The 23,919-nt window shown below is 43.0% G+C and overlaps 1 protein-coding gene and 1 long non-coding RNA gene across 3 annotated transcripts in view; one reads left to right on the top strand and one right to left on the bottom strand.

Moving 5' to 3' along the window:
• The window catches only part of PHF21B (PHD finger protein 21B), a 146,765-nt gene that overhangs the window by 69,768 nt on the left and 53,078 nt on the right, over positions 1-23,919 (bottom strand). The window lies entirely within an intron of this gene.
• On the top strand, positions 12,544-22,513 carry LOC135413940 (uncharacterized). Its single transcript, XR_010430510.1, has 3 exons — positions 12,544-13,039; positions 14,538-14,645; positions 19,865-22,513. It is a non-coding gene; the product is annotated as an uncharacterized LOC135413940 (long non-coding RNA).

Below are 23,919 nucleotides of genomic sequence, written 5' to 3'. Positions count from 1 at the left end.
ATAGACATTCCCTCCAGAGGGAGCAACTCTGAGTGCTAAAACTGAGGTCAAAAACACGCTCACAGAATGTATGGAGTCAGAGCTGGAAACTGAACATCACAAACACAAAACTTTAGTCATTGGAAGAGCACCTTCGCTCCTCACTTCATTTTTCCTTCAGTGGCACCACCTCATTTGCCCTGTGGGGTATCCCAAACAGAAATGGGAATAGTCCCACTGCCCTGTTTATCCAGCTGAAAGCACAGGCAGGTTAGCTTGGCTGCCACAGCACTGGGGAGGGGAGGGAGGTTCTGCCTTTCCAGAAGGGAGTGTTCCAAGAGGCAGATTATCAAACAATGTCCTGTCAAAAACACAAGGTGATGTTCAAAACCTGGCTGAATGAAGAGCCCCTGACAAAATATCCCGTCTTACAGAAGTAGGGGATACTGAAAAGTAGGAACTCCAAGCCCTCTGTGGTGTGCTCAGAGCACTCTTGAATGCTTTACTTTTATATGGGGACATATAATGGCCTAGTTCCTCCAGGGACATGGGTGGTTTAGGCAGATAAAAAAATTAACCTCCCTCCCTAATCCCCCCCAGTCTGACAAAGAATGCTCTGTGAGTATGCACATGTGAAAAATCAACAGCCAACTTAGACAGAGTGAGAATCCCAAGTAATACCACTTGACTAGGTACAGATAATTGATCAGTCATAACAAGAGGGGGATACAGCATGTAATATTTTTCTTTTAATGAGACTTCAGAGAATGCATGGAAAAAAAAACTATTTAGAATGACTGAACTGTACAAATATATTAGCAGATGTTGAAAATATTGTGTAAATTTAAGAAACAAGGGAATGATATGCTTTCACCGTAACTTAATGGAATTGCAAATGATAAGATAATGCTTAAAGGGAAAGAAAGGTACACTGTAGCAGTGTTGGGAAAGAAGATTAAAAAGAGACAAAAGAGCTGTTAATGAAGCACTGTGTAGATCCTTGAAACTAAGATGCTACACAACCATTATTCCAGAGGCCAAAGAGAGAGTAACGAGCAATAAAATAATGCAGATCGTGCCAATGGCAGTAAATAAAATGGAACTTAGAATAGAGAAAGAAGGGACTGGGCCCATTTCAAAACAACAGGAGAGGAACACAATGGCTAAGGAAAAAGCAAGGACACACTGCACAGCAACTCTGCCTTCACACATCGAGATGGAGATGATTATACAACACACAGATAAAATGGGAATTATCTGCAAAATTTAGCCCCTAGTCTGCAGTTGTGTCTGAACTAGTTCCTGAACTACTCCCAGGAACAGCAACAGGAGAAAGAGAGACATTTTGTGTGTTGGTTCCTGCTATGGTGGTGGAAAGCACTTGGATGCTCCAGCCATGGGAGCTCTGTAGGGAGCTGCAGAGTGACAGATCCGGGCGTGTAGAGAAAGGGTTCGAGGGCACAAAAGAAAGGCAAGAAGAGACTGAGAGAAGCTGCAGTAAACTTTTCCCACAACTTTGTTGTATTTAAGGATCACAATAAACATTTCCCATTGAGTGCAAAACATCACAGGCACTTAATACCAACTCCACACCTCCATCAACCAGCTCCTTTGCCTGGAACTTTTATCCCAGCCCACAGCTTCTCTTCTGATTAAAGCCATTTTGCAAAGAAGCTGAGTACAAAACCTGGCAGGGTGGTCAGTAAGAACTGATGCTCTGGCTCTCCAGTTCTCCAGCACACCTAATTTTTTTTTACCTCTCCATTTAGGCCGTTTCCACCTTTCCTTCTGCAAGAGTGGAGCACAAGGCAAGGAGATTGGTGGCAGGTTTGTGCAGCAGCCCCCAGAGATCTGAGTTCAAGTAGGAAAGAAAAAGGAAGTCCTTGTTCCAGTTCCCATGTTCCAAAATCACCTGGGGTATAGCCCCCACCCCAGAATAAGTTTGGGCTGCAGTTGTGTGAACTGCAAAGGCATGATGGAGAAAAAGAACGGGCCAGATAAGGGGCAAAATGGTGCTTAGCTCATTCCAGGGGATTCCAGCTGAGCAGGAGGTGAGGATGTTAACAACACTCAATGTGGAAGAAGCAGCTCTCTGCACAGCTTCTCTGTAGACACTGTGACTGCAGCCAGCCCTGCATCATTTTATTCCTGCTTTCCACCTGCTTTTTGTCCTTTTTTTTCTGAAGGACTAAAGCCTTTAAAATGAACCGTGGAAAAATAAGATAAAGCCTAATAATGATGGCCTTCTCCAGGAGGTGAGGGGAATGGGCCATGTTGTACCAAACATGGCACACCAATATAAACTCAGTTCTTCCAAGGGAAAACTGTCTCCTGGTCTCAGGATCCTCCTCCTGTGACACCCCAGCTGATGTGACTGTACCAGCTTTCAGACAGCTGTGCAATAAACCAGGAGCTCCACTAATCAAATCTAAAACCAGATGGGCAACAAACCAGTAGCCCTGCTAATTAAAGCTAACCTGGCAAAGGAAAAAAAAATCTATTTTTTAATGAGATCAGTTGCCCACCTCAGATCACACCCTCGCTGCAGAAACAACTGGTCCAGTGTGGTAGGAGGAGGGACTGGGGAGGGAGGGGGAAGGAGGAGGGGAAAGCACCATTCCAGGAGAGTGCTGGTGTTGGGGCAACTTCACAAGGAACTGTGAGGAAAATGGGCAATAGAAAAGAAGGGATTAAAGAGTAAAAGAAAGAACCAGAAGATATGCAGGAGCCCGTCAGGACAATGCACCTCAGCCAAAGGAACCAAGCACAAAGCCACTGTGCCTCTCGGTGCAAGGCCAACAAGTTTAATAATGCTCCTTCCAGCAGTAATCAACACTCATTTGCTTCAGCTGGGGAACTGAAGAAAAGCAGCCTGTGTGACCACTGCCTACAACACAACCTCTGATAACATGCAGACTCAGCAGAGAGGCTAAAGGCTGCATGGACACAATGAATAAATTACCCTCTCAACTCTCAGAGGATTATAGGTCTCTGTCAAGTCATTTAGATCTAAAATCTGACCTGTCTTAAAGCATTTATAGCTTGTCAGGGAATACGTTCTGTATATTCAACAGCCATTTCTAGGAAAATAAATCTCTATATTATAAAAATTATGACACTGTTAAAGTTAATAATTCTAATAACAATTCCTACATAGAGACAACCTTCACCAAAAGAGCTTAGGCACTACAAGTTCACACCTCAGCTTAATATACACTAACTTCCCCAAGTAGACACATCCACCTACGAGACACTACTCCCAGTCTTATGCTGACATGATGAATAAGAAATAAATCACAGGAACAGGAGCCATCAAAAAAACAACTCAGCAGTAATTACTAAAAAAAAGTCAGGCAAATGCAGAGGGAGAGAGCAGGCAAGGGGGAAACTGGACACTGAGGGACAGGCATTCAAAACTTCAGGGGTTTTTGCCAGCATTCTTTCCAGGAACCAAAAGCAGGCTGGGCTGGAATGCAGTGCTGTGCTGAAGGCAGGTGCATTCGGGTTTGTCAACTAAAAGTTTCAGGAAGAAGTAAGTACAGCATCAGAGATGCTTTCTTAATGTGCAGGTGGACAAAGTGGCAGGAGACAGAGGCTGCTGAACTCAGCAGTAGCTAAATCTACACATGGGCAAAGCAACCTGCAAACAGAAACTTTTCCAAGCTGGAAAGCAAGTGGAGCTCCTGGTATTTTAACAGTGAGCACAACTGCATCTCCTGCTACTCATCATATCAGCATCACCCACTAACATCACTGCACTTCAGGGCTTGTCAGCATTTCCACTCCAAACCTCCACACAACAAAAGTTTATTAGTGGATTGTTTATCTGGGGAGGGTGTGGATGAATGGAAGATGGTGCATATGTTGAAAGAGGGCACATATGTTCTCAACTGAGACATTTGTGTTGGGTTTTGGTTTTTAATGTGCTTTAACACACGTGAGCAATTTCCTAAGAGAGTTTGCCAGTTAACACACAGTCTGTGAGTATAATAGGGCTTGCAGTGCCACCCATGCATAAGCTGCAGAAAACAGGGCAAGTCCAGTCTGGAATGAGTGGAATACAGGGGGAAATAAAACCAGGCTTTTGATCCTGACAAGCGTGGCTTCAGAGCAGCCAGTGCAGCCCTTATGCTGTTCCAAGAGTAACTCTAGGTTTGAGGAAAACAAAACCACCTGTTTTGGACTGGCACATGTACATCTCCAGACAAGCCCTGCTGCCCTTATTACATAAAGGGGAGATGAGGTGCCCACTCTCAGAGCAAGACACTCCCCCTGGGGGGACCCTGCAGCCCCACACTTTCTCTGGGAACATCCCACTGGTGCTTTTACATGGAGATAAACAAGCACCTCGGAGGGAAAAATCATCCCAGGTGATCAGTGAACTCTCCTCTGAGCTCTGTCACTGCCACTGGGCTTCTCAATTAAATGTCCCTGTTAGGTGATGAAATTTGGAGAATTCTAGCCCAGGAAATTAAACAGTGGAATGTTTAGTCATGCAAATGCAAATGCACTGTTCTTCATCTCGGGAGACGTGTTTGCATGAAATTGGGATATTTCAGTGAGATATTCAGAGATTTTAGGACAGTGGGAGGACAGTGGTGAGCGAGCTGTGGGAATTTCGTTCCCCAACCACGAATCAGAATCACCTTGCCTTAGCCCAAGCCTTTATGCCTTAGAGCTTGAACATCTCCTGATGTTCAGAGGAAACTCCTGAATAGCTGCTGTTAGCATTTAATTTGGCTTCAAACACGTTCTGCCTTTTCTGAGAGGCTGCAACGTAACCTGAGAGCAGCTTTGGCTGGGAGGGTGGCTGATGCTGTTAAGACTGCTCATGCTGAGCAATGAAGCTTGGATGTGACCTTATCAACAAGGATTTTTACAACTATGCAGGAGACAGGGCAAAATGATCTGGACAAACTCGGTTTCCTGGCCAAGAGCACGAGAACAAACAAAAATTGACTCCTGGCAACAAAAATCTGCCCTCGCATCATCGTGACTAAACTATAATTAGACACCTCCATTTTTTTTTAATCACTCGTGATTCTTTTTAAGGGCTGGAAATATGAGAGAGGATTTCTCAAAATTTCATACAGAGGTATTTTTAAAGTGACTTTTAAACCCTTTTCACGTTGAAGCGGAAAAAAAGTTCTCAAAATGCCTGGTTTCTGTCAACTGGCCAATAACTGAGGCAAGGGGCTGTAGCTTTGGGCCTGGCACAGTAAGGAAAGGCAAGGAACCTTTAAGACAATCACTATAACGTTGGTTTCCATCTCCTGGGCTGCCACACAGTGCTGGGGACATGACCACATGCACAGCTGAATGTTTTAAGGCAACTTTAGGATTGTTTGAGTAATTATCACATAGAAAACCTAAGTCAGGAATTCTTGCATGAAGTTTACATTTTCTTCCCAGAAGCCACCCTGAAACCAAAGTCAAACCTCAATTTAAGTATCTCAAGTAATAGCATTTACTGTTTTACTAGGTTAATGACTTTCAATCTTGAAAAATCCTCATCTTATTTTCAGCTTTAGCTTCCAGCTACTTATGCCTTTTTCCCAGCTACAGACAACAGCTGCCTGTTAACTCAGATGTTCCTTTCCTGGGAGACAGGGATGATGATTCTGCTTTCCCCCATGAGGACACCCATACCCACAGAGGGCACTGAGATTGGGGTAGAAGATAAGGGAGCACTTTTGACAGCCTCAGCTTGTGTCTGGGGCCAAATCAGCTCGTCATGTTCCTGGGAAATTCAATGCTTGTTCTATTGATCCCTGAACCCAGCTCAAAACTAGGACAAAACCTAACAGGGCCAGAGGACCCATCAGAAAGTTGTATTTTTCCTTCAGAATTTTGTGCACAGAAGCCAAATTATCTTGATTCAGGTCATGAGATTTTCCCAGAAGAGAGTTGCCTCACATAAAATTAATGCATTATACTAACTAATCGTGTGTAAATAAAACCCATTTGAGTTACACTACATTTATATTCAAAGAACAGTTATTTCTAACAAAGAGCTGAGCCAGAGGGAAGCTCACCTGTGGCATCCAGTAAGATGCACTGCTCTGGTAAAATAGCTTTGGAAACTCTTTTATGACTGGTTTTGCTTTTAAACTTACTAAGGTGACAGTGATAGGTAGGAGTAAGTTGAAAGAACATGAGCCTTTCAGCCAGGTACCTCTAACATTACATCACATCTGCAGGCACTGAAGGTTCAGCAGTGCACTGACAGACCTGTGCTGGGATAAACTGAGTTCCCATCCAAGCAAAGACCCAGGAGTGGCACTAGGACAGCTGAAGGGAAGAAAACCCAGTTTCTAGCCATAGACCCTCAGGCTGCAAAGGGTGATCCAGCTCACCCAGCCTGACATCTCACAGCACACCACTAAGGCATTCAACCCATTAGAGACCCATAACTTATTCTCAGGTACAGCCTGACCTCCCAGAGAAGGCATCCTGCCCTGAGAGGAGGCTCTCATGAAACAGCAAATCCCCTGTTTCCTTTGGCCACCCCTTCAAACAGTTAAATCTCCTTCCCTCCCCCTTAAAGCCTTCAGCCCAGTCTCGGACTGGAATTGCTCAGGAGTTTGCCCTGCAGTGGTTGCTGGGTTTGTGAGAGTCTCTGGTATGGCCAGAATTCCTGATGGGTGCCTTGCTGCTCCAGGATTTCTGTATTTTTATCAGCCTTAGGAGGGCTGAGTGTGCAGGAGCATGTGGCATTCATGTGCAGTGCAGTGTGTGATCCAGGCTTTTGCCTTTCCAGCTCTCAGCCATTCACATCCTGGCAACGTCTCTCTTTTAAGTCCCCAAATACCCCCAGCCCAACAAAGAACAAATACCAGCTTCTCTGAAGCTACAGCAGAGAGAAAATGGCAGCTAAAAAAATGCACGAGGCCAACTTCAAAGTTGTTGGATTTGGTGCTCGGGCTTTGAAAAACCTGTCATTTGGGAGGGAGGGTGGGAGGCTGCTCTTTCCCCCTCCTTTCATTAAACGGCTCTTCAGAACTTGGGAGAGCTACAGCTCTCATTATGCATTCCTCCTTCTGGAAATAAATACTTGTGTGGGTTGTCACATTAGTCAGTAGATAGATGTCAAAAACAAATTACAGCCTGGCGTGGAGCCATGCATTGTGTGTGTGTGTGTGTTACAAGGGAGTGCCTGCCATGAAGAAGGTGGTTGGCTCCTCGTGTCAGAGGGTGGAGACTTTTCCAGGAGCAGGAATCTTATAATGAGGGACTTTCTAAAGAAGGAACAGAGAGAATCACGATCTTGTTTCATTCCTTTCCCCACAAGGAGATATTACACAAACTCCCCATATGGCTCGTTGCTACACAGAGCAATCCTACTCCTTCAACGCTCCTTCCAGCTCCGGGAAGTCAAAAACAAGCTAAGCAGTCCCACAGCTCACTTCAGCCTTTAAATAAGCTGGGGCCCTCCAGAGGGATGGGAACCGAAAACTTTTTTGTCCTTTCAAGGTCCGGAGAATTTTCCCCCACCCTTTTCTCTCTCTCATTTTACACGATTTAGTCAGTTGTGATGCCCAAATCAAACTCTTTTGCAAAAAATAGCAAGATTTTAAAAACACACCCAAGTGTCCAACCCTCACTCTGAACCACTAGTTTTTTCCATCTGAGAGATCAGCATCCTGGATTATTCCCAAACTGTCCCTCTGCAGAAGAGCTGGGCCTCACTGCACATTCCTGCCCCCCACGTTTTGCAAGTGTGAAAACACGAGCCAGGGAAGTTATTCAACAAATAATCAAAATTTTACCCCAACCTGGATAAACAGAGGATTGCTTTTGAGAACCTAAAGGCAGAGTTGCATAATTAGATTATCTGATGAGAATACTTCAATGAATAAAAGGAGTTGTTTCAGTGACTCCTGGAACAGATTGAAGACCTGTTGTTGCTGTGCCAGGCCTCCCCTCCCACTGCTGTAACTCTGGAATTCTACTGGAAACTACAGTGTGGGACCCACAGCTGAGGGAGATGAGAGAGAAATTCACTGCCTGCCCTCCACTTTGGCAGAAACTATGTCTCTAATCTTGAAATACCTTTATATTGGTTGTCTCTAACCTTAAGATACCTTTAGACACCACAGGGTGAAGGCTACACACCATTTTTAGCTGGACAGCACCAGTAAAGTCATTGTTCAAATATTTCTGAACCAGGCCACTGCTAGGGAATGCAAATGGACAACATTTAAAAACAAAACAAAACAAATCAGGCTCCCCCCCAAACTTTGTATAATTTCATTTTCATTCCGAATATTGACAAAAGTAATGCATTCAAATGCTGTATCTCCAACTAATCACAGAAACAATTTAAAAATATGAGCCTTTTAAAAAGCAATAAATTTTAAGTGCCTCCCTCCCTCCCTTACTAATTTATTCTATAGGAGTGGTGGTGTCAAACTTTCAGAAATAATCGCTAGAAATTCAATTATTTATACGAATTAAAGTGAAGAATTTATGCAGTCACATGATTCCAGCAGCTGGGGCTTTAAAAATCAAGTCAAGCATTGTGTGACACACAATATCCCTGCTATAGTTGGCAGTGCTCCGTTTATGTGCTGTAAACTCAAACTGGACAATGAAAATAAATTTTCCAGCAGCATTTTATCTTATGCTGCTGTTCAGAGCTTGTATTTCAGTCCTCACTCATTCTTGGTGAGTCACAAGCTTTTCAAGCTTTCGGATTTCACCCCTCTAACATTTGTGTATCAAACCTGACCAGGGCTTCAATTCCTGTAAGCATGACAGGGTACAAATGTTCCTCTGAATCATCAGGCTTAAGGACTGGGCATAAATGTGAATATTCAGGTGAATTAAGCACAATGAAGCCAATTTTGCACCCCCTAAGGATCAATACTCTTAACACTACTCATGATTTTATGCCTGGCAATGTTTGTCAGCTCATGACAAGGACACCGTGTTCTGGGTTCCCATCAATGGGATCTTCAGTTCCAAAGTCCTGAGTGCTTTTGTGAGCCTGGGCCCAAGTTTTCTCTTAGTGCTTAACACACAGAATCAGTGCTATTATAAAATACTCATATTATTTGATTAAAAAAGCCCCTCTGTTTGAGTCAGCTCTTTGCTGTGAGACCCCCCCAGCACTGCCCCAGGGGTAACACAGGGGTAAGAGGTTCACTTGAGGGGGGGTTGTTTGTTTGTTTGTTTGTTTGAACAAAACTGCAACAAGGAAAGAAAACAGAGGCAGTAACGACCTTTTGTTTACAGAGATATAATACTGCCAGATTTGATGCTTTACAGGATTTTGCTAACTGCAGCAAAGCTCAGAAAGAATACAAAGCAGTTTTTAAAACTCCTCTCCATAAAAACAGCAATAAACCCCCAGGTAACATCCACAACAGGGAACCTGGAGCCACCAGGCAAGAAAGTGTTGGGTTTGTTCCTGTTATTTTATTTTTATTGCTGGCACCAGCACATACAAACACACATTTCATAAATGCCCTTGGCTGCACCCAGGTAGGTCTTTCTGTCTTAATGACTGGTCTCTAATGAAATATTCGAAGGCACTGGGCTGTCTCACAGAACACTTCACACATTAATGCAAATCACAAAAGAAATATCAGTACTGTCTTTCAGGCAGCTGCAAGTCACTGTACAGTCTCCTGTGGTTTGGTTTGATTTTGGTTTGGTTTGGTTTGTGGGGTTTTTTTAAATAGTAGTTAACTGTGACTGCTTACAGTGCACTGGCAATGATTTCCCAGCTCTCCCTTTTCTCCTTTCAAAGGCTCTAGACCAAATTTATCAATATACTTAAATGGTATGAGCAAACTGGTGACTTTTAGCACTCTGAAACTTGTCCTTTCAGAGGAGTAGAACTGCAGGAGTCTTTCCCAAGGTATCTTTCAGCCACTGGGACAACTACTGGGACTGAAGTGCTCCTGTCACAGAATCAGTAAGGCTGGAAAAGACCTCTAAGATCACTATTATGTCTGAACATCAAACAAGATTCGGGGATTTAGGAGACACTGAATCAGATTACACCTCTCACCACATCTAATCTGAAAAGGTATCTGGATGCTGGAATCAGGGTGGAGGAGTGAATGCTTCTCTATATCAGGTTTAATAATACTTTGGGTTCTAGATTTTCCTTCTCAGCTTTGCATGCATCAAAAATAACATAAGTTCGTGAGCTATTAAATCAGGGAAAGTACCTTCCCCTCTGTTGGGAACCCTCCAAGCACTGTTCCCAAGGGAGCAGCTACAATGCTGAACAGCCACTCTCAGTGCACGAGACCCAGGATTTATCAGAAGTGCTGAATCAGTCAATAAACAGCACACAGCTCTTTTGTTTTGGGTGACAGGTTCTCAACACTTTTCAGAAAAAGCTGGACTAGTGTACCTAAAACAAATTAAAGAAGAGTGGATGTTTTAGATAGTCCAGTTCCTGCTCTGTGGATCTGCTGAGATTATTTGTCTGACTTCCAACCGTGGTCCTGATTCTGAAAACTTGGCAGGGAAGGCCAGACATCAGGAGGAGCATCTCACATTACTAAATATGTCAAATGAGGACAGAGAGCTGAGCTGAAAAATAATAAGCTCAGCAAGGCCAATCTAAAGGTGTGTCTTTATCTTTGAGGGCTTATCCATTTAACAGGAGATTGGGCTATTTGGTTATCTTGCCCAGCACAGAGCCACAGCTCTGCTCCAGGGAACTGTGCTGGAACAGATTCTCCAGAGAATCTGCCTGGGTTTCATCCCTGTGCACAGCTGAAGAGCTTTTTCATTTGCTTGCCTCCATCTTTCACTGAGGCCATCTTGGTTTGTATTAAACAATTTGAGCATGGTGAGGTTTTTTCCAGCTGTTTTTCTTCATTTGCCAAACCATTCGGGTTTTAACTTTCTAAATTTCATATTACCTAACAGGCACTTTATCTGTTTTTTTAAAGTTGCACACTAGGAGAAAAACTACAGATCCCAGTTTGTGAATATCTAGATAAAAAAGATTCTTCCATGTTAAAAAAAAAAAAAAAAAAAGTTAAGGTGAAAGACAAATTTAAAAGAAACTCAAGAAAAACTTCCAGACCATTTCTATTCCAAATGTAAGTGTTGCAAGGAGGAAAGAGAAGATAAACAATATATTTATAGTAATGTAACAGTATGGTATCTGCAGTCTCTGCTTCTCCCTTTTTCAACTCTCCTACCATGCATTTCTCCTCCCTCTTCTTCCTAGGGAGCCTTGAATCCATCTTCCTTCTTCTGAGTCCTGCAATTTTAACTCTAGAGTTCTCCATATTTCCTACCTGGTGTGGCTTTTTTCTTCCTCAGTATCAGAAGCAACCAAAGGGAAGGTTGTGTTGTAACCAATGTCATTGTTCTCTCTGACAGCCAGACACAAATGAGGGGGATTAGAGGTTAGAGAAGTGAGTCCTGGCGTTCTGCACCCTGAGCACTCCTCTGATCCCACCAGTGCAAAGGTTACTGGTGGAACTGGGAAAGCTCCAGAGGTCCATAAGGTGCTGAAATGGCTTCATATGGTGACCAAAGGTTTGGAAAGCCTTTTACATAAGGAATTACCACAACTACAATACTTCAGACTTGCATGGAGCTGACACAGAGTAGGAGGGAGGTTCTCTAAATCTTAGGTGGCTGAGACAGCAGGTGCAATGTCCATCAAATGACAGCTGTGGAACCAAATTCCAGACTGGGAGAGTCTTTCAGAAGGACACTGTGGGAGCTGAGAGCTCACATGGGGTCAGGGGAAAACTGGACATCCAGCCTGACTCAGGACAACCATTCCTATGTTCTTATAATAGCAACCAGGCCTTTGGTTTGTAACTTGACTTTGTGGATGATCTGTAATTGAGAAGAACTCCATTTGCAGAAAGCAGGGTAGTTTTGAAGTCGTAATGTTTAAGAGCACCATTTGCTTCAAATGCAAACCTGATTTTGGATCAGTGAGAGCTAAGTAAGTAGGGAAGTTCAATTACTCTAAATCATTTTCTAAGTACTAAAATGTGGGTATTTGAAAGACATATGAGGATAAGGAAGAGTTCAGTCCTTGCTGCTGATGAAAAAGAAATATCAAAAATATTTTAGGAATCAATGGAACAACAGCTGCAATTTTCAGAAAAGGCTTATTTCTGATTATGGTCAATCAGAAAAAAAAATCAATGAATCGTTTCCTTTTAAGGAAGATCTTTGTTTTCTAATTAATTTAATTCCTTTTGAAAAATCTTTCTCCCAAATGCTGAGTTATCTGTATTTTATCTCATTGGTTACTGTGCTGCTTTCAGTCTAATCCCAGCAAGCAGAAGTGAAAAAAATAAAAAAGCAGCAAAGGAGTCTGGCAGGAGAGTGAACTGTTCTCTCAGCATGTGCTTTCTGAACTGAGAGTGTGAAAGTAGCCATAAGCTGGCAAAAGTTCTGAAGCCATTCTGCATCTTTTGAGGTCACTGTTTTCTCTCCTAGACTGGTAGAAACTGAAGTCAAACCCACAGTGGGTTGTCCCCAGAGTCCCTGAGCAGAAATAAACTGCATGTCCTTTCAGGGCTGTGCAGCTGGAGGGGGGCAGATATGTTCCTCATCCAAACACAGTGGAGGTGGGGAGAGAATTCTGTAGCTGCACAGTAAACAGGAACATTTCCTGCTCCAGATCTACCCTTGAATACTCCAGTTTTCCTCTTTTTTTTTTTTTATTGGTGAATGCAAGCAATGTTCTGCTTCGATCAAATGCCAACAAGATTGTCAAGAAGCCAACAGGCCCCTCCACTTCTGTGCACGACATTTAAACAAATTAAATCAAGCTCAGGGAAGACCAAAATGTTTGACTTTTGCTGGACTGGGAGGTTGTAATCAACTAAAGCACTGGCTATGTCTTCTACCCTGCTGCAGGATCCTGCTCTGCTCCTGCTGCAGCCAGAATTCCATCAGTAATTGCAATCAGGTGGGAGCCTTCACCAGCTACTTGCTTTTCTCCTCCTCCCACAGAGGATCATTCCCAGGCCATCAGAGAGAGCTCTGCTATTCTGCACCGGGGTGGTGAAAATCCTGGCACTGCAGGGGCAGCCTTTACTCCACTGAAAATTAACAGGTAAGTTTTTATTGGATTTGGACTCCTACTAAAACAGGTGAAACAGGAAATGGCTCTAATCCCTCTGAGGTTGGCTGGCAGTGAAATCCTCTCAGTGTCCCGTGTTTTTAGGGAATGGAATCAGCAACAGCCATGCCAAGGAGTGACAAGTTGGCAGAGTCTGCTGTGCTCATCTTACGGAGCCACATGCAGCACACTGGCCTTACTCTGCTTCTAAAACACACCTCAGGATACCCCTGTGAGGCAGAGGGACTCTCAGAAAGGGTGGGAACAGAAATCCAGGGAAAAGGGTGAAAAAGTCTGTGTTACCTTTCTCAGAACATCTCTCCTGGAAGCAGAAGGCTTGTCCACACTTGTGACCACTCCAGTCAGCTGTGGCAATTTAAATTTACACCCTAACCTATGCAAGTGGAAGCAAGTTGAGACGCTCTAAGACATCACTAATGAAATCAAGGAGACACATTCACACACACAGATAAGAGAACACACAAATTCAGATATACTTATGTATATACATGCATGTATATGCTAAAATGAACCACTTAACTGATGTGTACTATGACAGGGATTGCTTTTTTATTATTTTAAGTACTTTTTATTCTATTCTATTAGAAGCAAATACAATGGAGCCTGACATGTTAAGTATCATTTCAGAAATCAGGTAATAAGTGCACCAGCTCCTCAGTGTCTTCCCACTTTGGCTGATTTTCTGATATCAGTTTCTTACTCAAGCACCTTAAACAGCATTCATATGAAAGGGAACTGAAAGAAACCAAAAACTTGGTCTTCAAATACAATTTTTTTTGCCCTAGTTTGTTCTTCTAGAAGTACAAAGTTTGCAACTGTGGAGTAAAGCACTGAGACTCCTGGAGGAAAAGGTCTTAGAGAAGACTCATGGAGGAAAAGGTTTTAGAAAGAACAGCACGTTTCCCTGAAAACGTGTAGTAAGCTGAAAATCAGCTTCAGACTTTCAGTTAACCAAGAAAAAAACCCAAACCTTACCATGCTAAATATAGTTAAAGATCCCTTTTACAGTGTCAGTTCTCCTGTGAGAACCACCACGGTTTTCCCTCCGCCAGAAGGAATTGATTGGGCATTTTCTCCAGGGAGACCTGGAGCAGCACTGGCTGTTTCTTCCATTCTTTTCAAGCACTACATAGACATGTCATCCAGGAACTTTCCCAAAGCTTTGTGAGGAAAAAAAAAAAAAAAAAATCACACTGCTGTGCTAGGGATACACACAGAGAATTCAGTAAGTGATATGTTGATTAAAAGATTCCTTGTGGGTTTGTTTTTTTTTTGAACTGTCGGCTCGAATCTGTTCCTTCCACTCTGGAGACCAACGAGATTTCCTTTGTGCATTTTTCACGTCTGCTGGTTCAGAAACGGGCATCCAGTCAGACAGTGTGCTTTGCAAATGATGCAATAGAAAGACTTCACTTTTCTGCCTTATTTAGAGAAAAGGTAATGTAACTCCTAATTTTCCCTTCTCCTGCAGAATGTCACTGCTCTGTGCTCCAGGACCCAGATCACACTCACACTTAAATCCCACAATCTGATCTCCCACTGGAGAATCCTGCACTAAAACTGGAAATTGTTTCACATTGTAAGTGTTCCTCTAATTATACTATCAGAGATTATTTTAACACATTCATTTCATACCTTTTAGCATCCCTTTGACCACAAGCAGTCAAAAAAGCACAGGAGGTGGAGACAACACCAAATGAGTGGCAACTGATCCAAACCAAAGAATTGAAAAAAAGCCCACGCTGCTGACTCTGGATCAAGATTCATTCATGCATGCAAGGCAGCAGCAGATTGATTACTTTTTGGCCTCTTGGCACATTTACAGTTAAATTGCTTCATTTGTAACGGAATCGATATTTCTAATTACATCAATTACAGTATTAAAAATATAATGATCCACAAGAGAAGCGAAACAAGGATACAACCCAGTGTTTTGGATGTGTTCCAGTACAGCTTTCAGCTCAAGGTACATTCTTTATGCAAATAAAAAACCAGAAACATGACAATGTTGGGTCCCTGGGACCTTGGGCAGCCGTCTCGTCTCCACGTCCCTGCTCTGAGACAGGCTCAGATGTGTCCCAGGATATCCAGACATTCCCAACAGGTGTTTGTTTAACCCAGCCACTGGAAGATTGATTCTACACTCACATTTAAAAATCAACGCTTTTTAATGCTCATAAAAATAAACCCACCACGGTTTTCACCTCAGCTGATATCCCCATCCCACAGTGTCCCTGGAAGGAAAGAGAGCCAGGGTAGAAGGTGGAGCACAGAAAGCTGGCCTGAGAAGCACATGTAACATAAGCATATCGAGGAGCAAGGTCATGCTGCCAAAGCCAGAGAAACTGCAGATCCAGGTGAAGGTAAAAACCAGCAGAGAAGAAGCCCTAGCCAGGCATGGGGATCTCTGACTTGCTGAGCAACACTCAAGAGCAGAGAGAGAGGTGAACCAGGGGAGAAAAATTGAATGTATTTATTATTTTGCCAAAACCCGCGTATTTCTAGTGCTAGTTAAAAGGTGAATGTTTCTGTGATCCTTAGAAAATCGATGTTTACTGCTTTACACAATGACAAATTCCCTAAGAGGAAAATCATGGACAAGGTGTTCAATGCCCACAACTCTCCTGGAGACACGGGTAGGAAATACATGCACTGAGCACCAAAGAAAATTAAGACATACTTATCCAATGGTAATGGCACTTCCCAATCCACTGGGAAAAAAAAAAAGGGTATTCATTTGTACAACTTTGCTTAGCCCAGTGCTTTTCAATGCTGCAGCATTTTGAGCACAGGTCACAGGGATGGGCTGACTGAGGAAATGCACCTCCATAAACCCAGAAGTGGGAAGTTCTGTGTCCCTCACAGTTGTGGGAGAGAGCAGTTGCACACTGGATTTAGTGGCACACCTCACACCCCACTCACTGGTGCCTCGTGCTCTGTGTCCCCAACACTGGAACCCAAAATGAAGAACCATCCAAGGGACTGATCCCAGACAGCCTGGTGGGGAAACACTTGGCTTGGCATAATTATTTTCACACCATATAGATTAATCTGAGTACTTAAATTCTGCTTGTGAGTTCCTAACTAACATTTCTGGGCTGCAGAGTTTCTAATTACAAGTATTACCATTTCTAATCTCCTGAAGCCCTGCCTGCTGTGTCTGCATCCGAGTCATCACATTACAAGGCCCTCTATTGTCTCACTGCATTCTTCTCAGGCCTTCAGATGTTAATAAACTAGAATAATGAAACAGGAGGATAACAGTAGGATGATAGTACATTTTAATTTTAAATGGAGGGCTTTCTAGTAATGGGGGACACCTGAAAACTAATGCAGGCTTAACATAGGCAGACATCTGAAAATACTGAGATTTCCTGATCCCACCACAGAGAACCAGAGCTGGAGCAAACAGGGAAGGAAACAAAGGTGGAGCTCACTGACAAATCTGGATTAACACAGGCACTAGAGTGCCACTAAAATAAACACAACACGCTCCCTGTCCTTGAGCTCCCTGCTCTTTGCCAGCCTTTGGAGTGGTCTGTGGAGCACCCAGGAGACACACACTCCACCCTTTTGATACTCCCAAACCTGCCAGACAGTGAAGAGACACAGAACAGAAAGCACAAAGTACTTCTGGAATTTGTGACAATAAAGCCTTACGGTATGAAAACACAGTAAGGGAAAGGCAATATAATTGTGGTACAAATCAATAGAGTCCAACTGCAGGGACGATATTAATGTTGTTACACACTTAATCCATGGCTGAATTTGTCTTAGTGAATTGTTAATTTTCTTTCTAAAACAAACAGGCCAGGTAACTTTGCTTCTTTCTGCCTTGGCAAGCTCCTTTCATCACATCTCCACATCCCTCTGAAATAAGGCACACCATGACCAGTTTTTAAGTCTACAAAGCTAAAAACCTCTACAGTGGGGAAGAGGAGCAGCAGAAAATTATAGTTCACATGCGTAAAGTACAGCCTGCCAAGAGCAAAAAAGTTTTAATTTGTCGATGCTGGGCTGTGGATTTGGAGTGCCAAAATTATGAAGGGCAGGACGCTGCAGTGAGTAGCAGGAACAAGAGCTGCTCATGAACCTCACTGTACACAGCACTGATCAAAGCCAGCTTTGAGAGGGCACAGAACAATGAGATCCTCCTTCAAAGGGGAAGAGAGCTTGTGGAAAGGAACTGGCCAAATCCTCCATGATAACGAGAGAGAAATGCCTGATCTTTTCATAACAAGCCTCCTTGAACAGGGAGAGAACAATGTGACCACTTCCACCCTCCACCTTCAGCACACAGGGTGAACCAGTCACCTCTGGGGACAGGGAACACTGGACCAAAACATACCCACTCCCCTTTCCTGACCCCATGGCAGTGGCTGAAGGAATCACCACTATTGGAGCTGCACAGTCCATCACTGAAGCAGCTTTACACAAGTCATGGGGCTTCATCCTGGACTAACCAACTTTAGGAACCACTCCTCTTGCAACACAGAAAGCTCAGTCCACAAAGACTATAAAACTGGTGATGTCAGAGAAGAAGGAAAAACTGGGGTTAAGCATCAGAGCCCGTGTTATTTCATTTATCCTTATGCACCCTGTCATACACAATTACTGAGTGAGACCACGGGAGGGATAAGGTGAGGTTGTTTTAGATGCTTTAGTTATGCATCTCTGTAACTAAATAAAGCTTTAGGTATTCTTTGTGTTGACCTTGGATTTCTCAGTTTTACTAGTCTTGTTTTTTAAAAGCAATATCCTGTAGTGATTTTTACTTTAAGATTACTTACACATGCTTTCAAGGTCTAAACCACTTTACTATTCCCATCTGTAAGGGAATAACAAAGGGAGAAAATTTACACTCCAAAATTCTTGATAAAAATAGGGAATATGTTCAACTTCCATCTTTCTTATTTTCTAACCAATAATAATAATAAAATCTACTGGTGTCCCTCCTGTCCCATATCTCATTTCTTTCCTCTGCCTGTGAGATCTAACATTATCACAGATGTACAATATAACATATTCCAGCTCATGCAAACAAAAGCAGCACAAAGAAAAAAAGTACCCAGCAGTTTTGAGTCATTCTTCACAAATAACAGTAACAAATCATCTCCCAAATGAGCTTGATTTTCACCAGCACTTTGATTGCCTATTATGCTAGGTGGATTTTGGGGTTTTTTTCCGAACAATCGTTATTTCGGAGTCACACAGACACCACTGTTCAACCCTTACACTGTATTGTCTCCCCCTGATATATTCCTCTTCCTTCCCTCCTTTCCCACTTCACATCACTCTTTGTTCTGCCTGTGCAGAGGAGAAACCCAGTGGGACATGACTGGAGGCAATAAGGACGGCAGTAAAGCAGCAGGGCTCTGTGTAGTAAAGTCTGTTGCAAACTCTATTGCTTACCCAGGTGCCCCTTAGATTGGCTCAGAGAATTCCTCCCTCTCATCCTAAAGAAATCTCCCTGAAGATTGAACGACTTGGCTCTCAGGGAGCTCTGGAAACTCACACAAGAGTGGCAGTTTCGGGAGAAATTCGAGGGACTTTGCTTTGTTAATGAGAAGAGGCTTGAAGTGCAATGTAACACTCCTTTAAAACTCTCTTCAAAACACACTCTTTAAAACACTCCCTCTTTGAGCAGGGACGGAGGGGAATAAAGGACCCCTTTGTATAAAGGAAACATCTTTTCAAAGTGGCCAGTTTTAACTAAAAATGCTGGTAATGCCACTACATGCTCTTAAAAACCTTAATTCAAAGCAACGGAGCTGCTCCTGTTTGTGCACTCCCCAAATTTTCCCACGCATGTGTGAATATCAGGACAACAAATCCGAGCGTAGCAATAACATGACTGGCTTTCTCAGACCTTCTGAGCTCTCTGTTACCTCTCCCAGACCCCTCAGGTCATGCTGAAAACCATTGATGCAGTTATATCCTTTTCCACGGGAGTCACAATAAAGCACCAGTAATAAACTGAGTCCTAATGGAGCCCATTCCTTCCTGGAAATCCACAGAATTTCTCAAACACTGAGCAATTACATCACACCCCATCCTTTACAAAATACCCTGATATGACTGTGATTATTACTTCTGTAGAGGACACGGGTTTAGGATTATCAACAGAGGCAATCCATAGGCTGAGGTGTATTTCCCAGACAGTCCAAAACATGTCCTGAATAGCTCCTGGGGTCAGTCAGAACTAAGGGCACTTGGCACTGTGTAGCCATACATGTCTTTTCTCACTTCACAGAAAAAGCTGGTTTCAGGGGCAGGAACTGAGCCAAGACTCTGCTAAGAAGTCAGTTTATAAGAAAAACCCTATAGAAAATGGATCTGGAAAGCCAACATCCATGAAAAACATCGCTGAACTCGGGACACTTTGCAAGACTGTTTCACCCAGGCACTCTGATCTGGGAATTACCAAACTCTTCAAGTTAAGTGACAGCACCCAGGGAATGGCTGGAGCTGTGTCAGGGCAGGCTCAGGTTGGATCTCAGGGAAAGGTTCTTCCCCCAGAGGGTGGTTGGCACTGCCCAGGCTCCCCAGGGCAGTGGGCACAGCCCCAAGGCTGCCAGAGCTCCAGGAGGGTTTGGATGATCCTCTCAGGGACAGGGTGGGATTGTTGGGGTGTCCTGGGCAGGACTGGATGACCCTTGTGTGTCCCTTCCAGCTCAGGGTATTCTGTGACTATATGATTCCAGTAAATCTCAGGGGGGGTAGTTACTGCCAGAGCATCTTAACTGAGGCGAAGAATCGGAAGAAATAAACTGAAATTCACTCCAGTCTCTTTTCCAGACACTTTTCAGATGTCCAGGAAGGATCTTCAAACATCTGTGCTTTCCCTGCCTTAAAACATGAAGACTAATGAGTGAAAGCTGATTTTTCTACTGTTATGCCAAATGAGAGCTGACTTTGGACTCCAGTTTCAGAGGTGTGTGAATCACAACAGTCCCGTTCTCATTCACATGCAAAACAACGCAGCTCCCATTAACACCACCGGGAAGACAAACGAGCCTGGAAAAGGAGGGGTTTTTTCAACCAAAATAACATCATGTGAATCTACTTTTAGCCTTTAATGGCAAAGCAACACCGCTGGAGGATCTTTTACCGTAGATGTTCAAAATTACAGCTGAAATAACACCTGCACAGCCGTTTTAAAAAAGTAAAACGTCTTGTATAATTTTAAAGCTGGTTTTCCTACCTGCTCCTTGCTGCCCAAAAAGTATAGCTGCAGTATTCTGTATGCCCTCCCCATGCAATATGAATTCAGATGGTGGCTGACAGGGGGAGATTTGGAAGTAAGATTTATCTCAAAGCATGTTTCCATGTTTACACACTCAGCATCGTTTTTCATTTCCACCTTTAACCATTATTCCTCCCTGGTACTAGAAGTCAGGTTCTTAATTATGTGGAATTTTTCATTGTAATGAAAGGAAACATAAAGATCCTTGTGAACACATTCACATTTATAACTTATTTACAGTGTGTTTTCAGAGTTCCAATAATTCATAGTGCTAAAGGTGGAAGACTCCACACACTAGCTGCAGTATTAATGCTTTGAAAAATTATTAGCCAAACTAGGAATTTTATTAGTCAGCTTTTCATGTTAGATGTGCTCTGCTGGGATTTTGCTATATCAATGCTTACTTCATGTTCTGACAATTTTTCTAACTAGCCTGAGATATTATTGTATTAGATGATGATTTACTCATTCTATTAAGCCCTGACAATAAATACATTTTATGCTAAATTAGTTCTTCCTTAAAAATACTTTCTTCCCGATAGAGAAAAAAAAAAAGAAAAAAGAACTCTGTTCCATTTAAGACAGAAAAGTAAACGACTGCAAGATCTGAAAGATAAGAAATGTATTAATTGTCCACCCTTTTCAGGAAAGAAATATTATGTTTTTTAAAGTGATAATGAGCTTCCTTTGAGGGCAAACTCACAAGGGGATCTCCTATCTGTAAGTTCTCCTGCCAAAGAGCAGAGTGTTGCAGGAAAGTCTCAGAGCCTCTTTTGGGGGTCGTTTCCAATGTAAAGAGGAGCAGCATTTGACTGTTAGTTGTGCCATAAGAAACTGGGAGTCGTGCTCTTGACACTCTAGGCAAGACCTATTTGCACTGGACTCACAAATGTTGATCATACTATTGCAGCCAGGGCCATCTGTGCTAAAACCAAACACAGCCTCCCTGATGAAACCAGTAAAAACCACAGGTATTTGTAAATTGTTTTCCTAAGGGGCAGAACTAAGTGCCTACTTCCATTGCACTACCTGCATCATTTTCCTGAGGAAGGTATTACTGGCTCCTTATTTCAGATTACTGGCATGTAGGCTCAGATTTTATCCTATCAAAGGAAATATGGGTCGATACCTGCCTTAATCTAGAAACAACAGAGGGAATGCCATGCAGTGTCTGGCAAGGTATTCATCTTCCTATCACATTAGGATTTGGAAAGGTGGCTTTCATATCCCACTGTATAATTTCTACTTTTGAGTGATGGCTACCCAGCAATAGATGTCTAACCCTGCTCCTCCCTGGCTGATGATGTAAAACGTTGCTGCCAGACTGGTGGGATAATGAGATTTTATTTGAACGCTGGATTTCTGAACACCCAAGGACTCACTATCCTGACCCCTTCAGGATATTTTGGCATGAACACCTCCAAAATCAAGCACAAGAAACACAGATCTCTTGTTCTTTGTGTCCTCAGATGGGGCAGACACATCTGCAGCCAGGACAAACCAAGGGTGTAAGATTTGATCTGTGTAAAGTCAGGCAACACTAGCAGAGAGCAAAATCACATTATCAGCATTTAAGGTTACTTAGACACTTTTCAGGGCACTTTGCTTGGTCCTCAACTTAAATAAATCAGTGTAACTCCACTGATCCACCAATTTATGTGCCCTGTTTACTGTCTTTTGACCAAGCATCTCAGAGAAACTTCTCACCTATAATTCTTGCCTCTGATTCTGGTTTATTCTCACGAGCATGAACATTTGATAATGCTCTGTGATTAGATTAGCTGATATTGCAGTAATTTATGGTCAATATAAGTCTGGTCTACACGCACAGAAATTACACTGGTTTAACTAAATCGGTTTCTAAATCAATTTACCTAAATTGGAGCAGCTTCCAAGCGAGGGCACATAAATTGGTTTCAGAATGGCTAATATCATGTTAGCTTAATTCAGTTTTAAGAATGTCCACACAGGGGGGTTACAGTGCTTTTATTAAGTTGATTTAGAAACCAATTTATTTCAACCACTACTATTTCTGTGTAGGCCAGGCTACAGAGACAAGTGCAAACTGCAAAATGCCACATTAATTGTCACCATTACTGCTCCCAGGAACTAAAGAAGGAATTAGTTTGAATAAAGTTTTCATTTGTTAATGAACAGCACACTGGGCCAGAATAAAGCTAATAAACAGTGTTTTGTTTTCATGATGGTTTTCCTCAGGGCAGCTGATATGCCATTAGTGATGAAATGTCACACGTTTTTACATTGCAGCCACAGTGTGAAAAGGTTAAAATGTAAATATATTTAAACATCTCGGGGGCGATTGTGATTATTGCTAATTTTTACTTATATTACAAGAGAAGAAAAAAAAAACCCCACAACTTTACTTTCCATTTGTAACGTTTATGTTTTCCCTGAATTTTACGTTTTGGATAACCTAAAGAATTTAATGCTTATTTATTTCAACAGGCATGGTAAGAAACCAGTCCTTTATTTTAAATATAAAACCTAGAGATTGTTTAATGCTGTGGTGATGAAAGATTGAGGTGATTCCCCTTCCGTCCTCATCATCTACAACCCGACAAAGGCATCTGAGTAGTGGTTGAAGATGTGCATAAACTGAATATTCACACACTTCCAGCGCTAATTGCAAGGCAAAGGGCAGAACTCAAGTTTCCTGACACGAGGGCAGTCCCCTCAGTAACAGTGACCTGAGCTTGAAGAGAGATCAAACGCCTTTTGATGGGGAGGATATCCGAAAACAGCCGGGTTAGAACTCCCCGTATTCTCTCTTGGTCCCTGGGATATAATCGTGATGTCATGGGATATAATCATGATGTCATGGGATATAATCACGATGTCATCTAGGAGGAACAGCACATTCCTGTGAGATGCTGCTCACAGTCCCCCCGCCTCAAAATGATTTCACACCAGAGAGTTGGGAGTGAGTGCAGAAAAACTGATTCTGTCCCTCTTTCTCCATAATATCCAGGAAGCCGCTGAACAGGGATGCTCACAGGGCATTGAAGTGCAAATGTCACTTGAATAGCCTGGACAGATGGGTCTTTTCAGGGAGAGATTAGAGCGTGGCTCTGTGTCCTGGGGAGCGAGGCAGGCAAGGCTCCTCTGTACAGTGGCACACTAAATGTCTTTTGGGCTCCTAGATGGAAGCAGGTCTTGTTCCTTGCTCAGGGTTCTCACATCTCTGGCAGGTACTTCTTTGATCACCACATTTAGAAAACGCAAGGATTTTCTGACGAGCTCTGGGAGGGTCTTGGAGACGAACAGCTATTCCCGTCAGTCACGACATTCCCTGTCCTCTCCCCTTCCCTTCACACACACTGCATCTTTCACAAGGCTCCTTCCAGAGCAAGACGGGTCCCAGGGCTGTCCCCCTCCATCCTCCACCTCCCAGCTCCGGTCCCAGGAGCTGCAGACCTTGTGGCTGGCATGTGTCTCAAATTCTTAACCATCCTTGGCTGTCTCGCTGCCTTTCAAGGACCCGATTAATTACTTCGCGTTTACAAAGCCCTTTGAAGATGAAAAGAGCTTTAATATCAGTGGTAAGTACCATGATTATTTATTCTTCTGGCTTTCCCCTCTTTGTCCT

Source organism: Pseudopipra pipra, chromosome 5 (assembly GCF_036250125.1).
Source record: "Pseudopipra pipra isolate bDixPip1 chromosome 5, bDixPip1.hap1, whole genome shotgun sequence".
In the NCBI taxonomy this organism is placed as follows: Eukaryota; Metazoa; Chordata; class Aves; order Passeriformes; family Pipridae; genus Pseudopipra; species Pseudopipra pipra.
The sequence above is the reverse complement of the archived record's forward strand: the minus strand, read 5'-3'. Positions and strand labels throughout refer to the sequence as shown.